Raw genomic sequence first — 6,065 nt, 5'->3', positions numbered from 1 at the left:
AGGAAAGATTTCCACACACTAGGAAGCTCTTTCGCAGGTGGAGACTGCAGGTGGCGGACGGGGGAAGCTTTGGAGCCATGATGGAGAGTGCAGCAACAGGGGTGTGGAGGGCAAAGTGGAGAGATTCCAGCACAGAGGATTGGTGCCAACCAGCACTCACCAGCCTGAGAGTCTTGTCTGCTCACCCGTCAGGGTGGGCGGGGGCTGGGAGCTGAGGCTCGGGCTTCAGAGGTCAGATCCCAGGGAGAGGACTGGGGTTAGCTGCATGGACACAGCCTGAAGGGGGCTAGTGTGCCACAGCTAGCTGAAAGTGGGTCCTGGAAAAGGTCTGCAGCTGCCGAAGAGGCAAGAGACTTTTTCTTGCCTCTTTGTTTCCTGGTACACGAGGAGAGGGGATTAAGAGCACTGCTTAAAGGAGCTCCAGAGATGGGTGCAAGCCGTGGCTATCAGCGTGGCCCCCAGAGACAGGCAGAGACGGGCATGAGACGCTAAGGCTGCTACTGCAGCAACCAAGAAGCTCCTTTAACCCCTCCTCTCTGAGTGAAGAACACACGCCCTCAGGCAACCTACACGCAGAGGCAGGGCCATATCCAAAGCTGAACCCCAGGAGCTGTGCAAACAAAGAAGAGAAAGGGAAATTTGTCCCAGCAGCCTCAGGAGCAGTGGATTAAATCTCCACAATCAACTTGATGTACCCTGCATCTGTGGAATACCTGAATAGAAAACCAATCATCCCAAATTGAGGAGGTGGACTTTGAGAGCAACAATATATATATATTTTTTCCTTTTTCTCTTTTTGTGAGTGTGTATGTGTATGCTTCTGTGTGTGATTTTTTTCTGTATAGCTTTGCTTTCACCATTTTTCCCAGGGTTCTGTCTGTCCATTTTTGTTTAGTTTAGTTTGGTATAGTTTTAGCACTTGTTATCATTGGTGGATTTGTTTGGTTTTGTTGCTCTCTTCTTTCTTTTTTTATTTTATTACTAAATTTTTTTAAAATAATTATGTTTTATTTTTTATTCTAATAACTTTATTTTATTTTATCTTCTTTCTTGCTTTCTTTTTTTTTTTCTCCCTTGTATTCTGACCCGTGTGAATGACAGGCTCTTGGTGTTCCAGTCATACATCAGGACTGTGCTTCTGAGGTGGGAGAGCCAAGTTCATGACACAGGTCCACAAGAAACCTCCCAGCTCCACATAATATTGAATGGCAAAAGTCTCCAAGAGATCGCCATCTCAACACCAAGACACAACCCCACTCAAGAACCAGCAAGCTACAATGCTGGACACCCTATGCCAGACAACTAGCAAGACAGGAACACAACCCTATCCATTAGCACAGAGGCTGCCTAAAAACATAATAAGGCCACAGACACTGCAAAACACACAACCAGACATAGACCTGCCTATGAGAAAGACAAGATCCAGCCTCACCCACCAGAACACAGGCGCAAGTCCCCTCCACCAGGAAGCCTACACAACCCACTGAACCATGCTTAGCCACTGCAGATAGACACCAAAAACAGTGGGAACTACGCACCTGCAGCCCACAAAAAGGAGACCACAAACACAGTAAGTTAAGCAAAATGAAAAGACAGAGAAACACACAGCAGATGAAGGACCAAGGCAAAAACCCATCAGACCTAAAAAAAGAGGAAATAGGAAGACTACCTGAAAAAGAATTCAGAATAATTATAGTAAAGATGATCTTAAATCTTGGAAATAGAATGGAGAAAATACAAGAAGTGTTTAACAAGGAGCTAGAAGAACTAAAAAGCAAACAAACAGTGATGAACAACAAAATAAATGAAATGAAAAATTCTCTAGAAGGGATCAGTAGCAGAATAACTGAGGCACAAGAGCAGATAATGGACCTGGAAGACAAAATAGTGGAAATAACTACTACAGAACAGAATAAAGAAAAAAGAATGAAAAGAATTGAGGACAGTCTCAGAGACTTCTGGAACAACATTAAATGCAGCAACATCCGAAATATAAGGGTCCCAGAAGAAGAAGAGAAAAAGAAAAGAACTGAGAAAATATTTGAAAAGATTATAGTTGAAAACTTCCCTAATATGGGAAAGGAAATAGTTAATCAAGTCCAGGAAACACAGAGAGTCCCATAGAAGATAAATCCAAGGAGAAACACGCCAGGACACATATTAATCAAACTATCAAAAATTAAATACAAAGAACATATATTAAAAGCAGAAAGGGAAAAACAGCAAATAACACACAAGGGAATCCCCATAAGGTTAACAGCTGATCTTTCATCAGAAACTCTGCAAGTCAGAAGGGAGTGGCAGGACATATTTAAAGTGATGAAGGAGAAAAACCTACAACCAAGATTACTCTACCCAGCAAGGATCTCATTCAGATTTCACAGAGAAATTAAAACCTTTACAGAAAAGCAAAAGCTAAGAGACTTCAGCACCACCAAACCAGCTTTGCAACAAATGCTAAAGGAACTTCTCTATGCAGGAAGTACAAGAGAAGGACAAGACCTACAATAACAAACCCAAAACAATTAAGAAAATGGTGATAGGAACATACATAACGATAATTACCTTAAATGTAAATGGATTAAATGCTCCAACCGAAAGATGTAGCCTGGCTTAATGGATACAAAAACAAGATCCATATATATGCTGTCTACAAGAGAACCACTTCAGACCTAGGGACACATGCAGACTGAAAGGGAGGGCATGGAAAATGATATTCCATGCAAATTGAAATCAGAAGAAAGCTGGAGTAGAAATTCTCATATCAGATAAAATAGACTTTGAAACCAAGACTATTACAAGAGACAAAGAAGGACATTACATAATGATCAAGGGATCGATCCAAGAAGAAGATATAACAATTGTAAATATTTATGCACCCAACATAGGAGCACCTTAAAACATAAGGCAAATACTAACAGCCATAAAAGGGGAAATCAACAGTAACACAATCATAGTAGGGGACTTTAACACCCCACTTTCACCAATGGACAGATAATCCAACCAATGGACAGATCATCCAAAATGAAAATAAATAAGAAAACACAAGCTTTAAATGATACATTAAACAAGATGGACTTAATTGATATTTATAGGACATTCCATCCGAAAACAACAGAATACACATTCTTCTCAGGTGCTCATGGAACATTCTCCAGGATACATCATATCTTGGTTCACAAATCAAGCCTTGGTAAATTTAAGAAAATTGAAATCATATCAAGTATCTTTTCCGACCACAACGCTATGAGACTAGATATCAATTACAGGAAAAACTCTGTAAAAAATACAAACACATGGAGGCTAAACAACACACTACTTAATAACCAAGAGATCAGTGAAGAAATCAGAGGGGAAATCAAAAAATACCTAGGAACAAATGACAATGAAAGCAAGATGACCCAAATCCTATGGGATGCAGCAAAAGCAGTTCTAAGAGGGAAGTTTATAGCAATACAATCCTACCTTAAGAAACAAGAAACATCTCAAATAAACAACCTCACCTTACATCTAAAGCAATTAGAGAAAGAAGAACAAAAATCTCCAAAGTTAGCAGGAGGAAATAAATCATATAGATCAGATCAGAAATAAATGAAAAAGAAATGAAGGAAACGATAGCAAAGATCAATAAAACTAAAAGCTGGTTCATTGAGAAGATAAACAAAATTGATAAACCCTTAGCCAGACTCATCATGAAAAAAAGGGAAAACACTCAAATCAATAGAATTAGAAATGAAATAGGAGAAGTAACAACTGACACTGCAGAAATACTAAAGATCATGAGAGATTATTACAAGCAACTATATACCAGTAAACCGGACAACCTGGAAGAAATGGACAAATTCTTAGAAATGCACACCCTTCCAAGACTGAACCAGGAAGAAATCGAAAATATGAACAGACCAATCACAAGCACTGAAATTGAAACTGTGATAAAAATCTTCCAACAAACAAAAGCCCAGGACCAGATGGCTTCACAGGCAAATTCTACCAAACATTTAGAGAAGAGCTAACACCTATCCTTCTCAATCTCTTCCAAAATATAGCAGAGGGAGGAACACTCCGAAACTCATTTAACGAGGCCACCATCACACTGATACCAAAACCAGACAAAGATGTCACAAAAAAGGAAAACTACAGGCCAATATTTCTGATGAACATAGATGCAAAAATGCTCAACAAAATACTAGCAAACAGAATCCAACAGCACACTAAAAGGATCATACACCATGACCAAGTGAGGTTTATCCCAGGAATGCAAGGATTCTACAGTACACAAATCAATCAATGTGATACCCCATATTAAAAAATTGAAGGAGAAAATGATATGCTCATCTCAATAGATGCAGGGAAAGCTTTTGACAAAATTCCACACCCATTTATGAAAAAAACCTTCCATAAAGTAGGCATAGAAGGAACTTTCCTCAACATAATAAAGGCCATATATGACAAACTCACAGCCAACATCGTTCTCAATGGTGAAAAACTGAAACCATAAGTGACACTCTAGACTCCAGTACAGCTGCCTTAGAGACATCTGTGACTGTCCCAAAGGAGACTGAGCATGAGTGTACTGCTGGACCATCAGAGACAAATTGCAGAAAAGGCATACACATGCTCAAAGTATTAATAAATTACCATCAGCAGGATTTGTTGACCATTTGAGTCCCTGTCAACTCTTAGAAGTTCAGTCGTGTTAAACATGTTGGATTGATTAGCACTGCTTCTACTCAACACGCCATCCTTTTTTTCTTAAATTTAATAATGGACTGTTCACCCTCTTGTCTAGGTAACAAGGTAATTTTCAAGGATTATATTATATTACAGTTGCTTGTTTGTACATAGTCAGAATGTGTTTCTTCAAATGTCAGAAGAAGGTTAGTAGAGATGTTTGTCATGGTGCAAGAAATTTCATCAAGTGAAACTAAGCAAGCCAGATTTCTTAAAAGTTGGAAGCTACACAGTTAATTCAGTTAATTCAGGTCATCAAAGGTTGTACAAAAGTGATGAAAATAATAAACTGTTATATTAAAACGTCCATTCACATTTTTTTTCTGATTCAAGTGGTTTGTACATCAACTTTTTATTCTGAATAAACTTTTAATGTATCTTTGTGCAGTGGCAATATCACAGCTCATGAAGTTTATCTGAGGGACAATTATTGCTGATTGAAATGTTTAGAGTAATGATTTTTCCCACATAATGTTAATTATTTCTATAATATAATTATGCATTTTGGTTTAGAAATTTTAATGAATATTTGAAGGAGAGATGTGATTTGGAAGTTCATTAGCTATGTGGTTTTCAAGGCCTGTTCAGAGGAGGTAGAGACTGAACATATAGTTGAAAGAACACTAGTCTTGGAGAAAGGTCATGTGGACTCTATCACCTGGGATCTGTTTTTCCTAGGCTTCCTCCACTAAATCTTTCTAGGATGCCATTTTCTCATCTGACAGATGGAGAAAATAATACCTAGCCTATATTTTTCATGGACTTAGATTTTCAGAGACAGTTACAATTTCAAATATTCTAACACTTTGACAGGACATTCGTCTTAATTTCTGGCTCACAAAGCCCAGTTACATCAAGTGTTGTTGCATAACTAAGGTCATAGGGAACTAGAAGCTACAATTCAACCTGGCTTTTATGTCTTTCATTTTATGTGCAGTTATTATACTCTTTGTCTTTATGGCTTTTAGGCTCAAGATAAAAGCTCCTGAAGCATGAGAGTTGAAAAAGCAGTCATTCACATCTCCTAGTAACCTTCATTTTGTCATTCCTTTTGCAGTTTTCCTGAGAAATATGACAGTTTTCAACTCTCACAGAGACCAAAAGGATGTTTGAGGTAATCACAGTCTTATAAATTTTTGAGTTTGAAAGATCAGTCCTTTGCTTTCAGGTGAGAGAAAAGAAGTCCTGACACAATTCATTTATAACAGTCCATCCTGTGTCCTTTGTGGAAAAAGAAGAATCAGTAGAAGAAAATGGAGTGGAGAATTATTGGCAGAGATTGCCAAGGGATAGGAAAAGTGGCCAGCTGGTCAGTGTTAGGGTTTGCACAGGTA

The 6,065-nt window shown here is 38.5% G+C and overlaps 1 pseudogene; it reads left to right on the top strand.

Annotated features, from left to right (window-relative positions):
* The first annotated feature begins 5,107 nt into the window (after nt 1-5,107).
* LOC137217678 (U4 spliceosomal RNA) lies at nt 5,108-5,231 on the top strand (annotated as a pseudogene).
* The last annotated feature ends 834 nt before the right edge of the window (nt 5,232-6,065 follow it).

This window comes from Pseudorca crassidens, chromosome X, assembly GCF_039906515.1.
Source record: "Pseudorca crassidens isolate mPseCra1 chromosome X, mPseCra1.hap1, whole genome shotgun sequence".
Classification (NCBI taxonomy): Eukaryota; Metazoa; Chordata; class Mammalia; order Artiodactyla; family Delphinidae; genus Pseudorca; species Pseudorca crassidens.
This window is presented reverse-complemented; position numbering and strand designations above follow the sequence as displayed.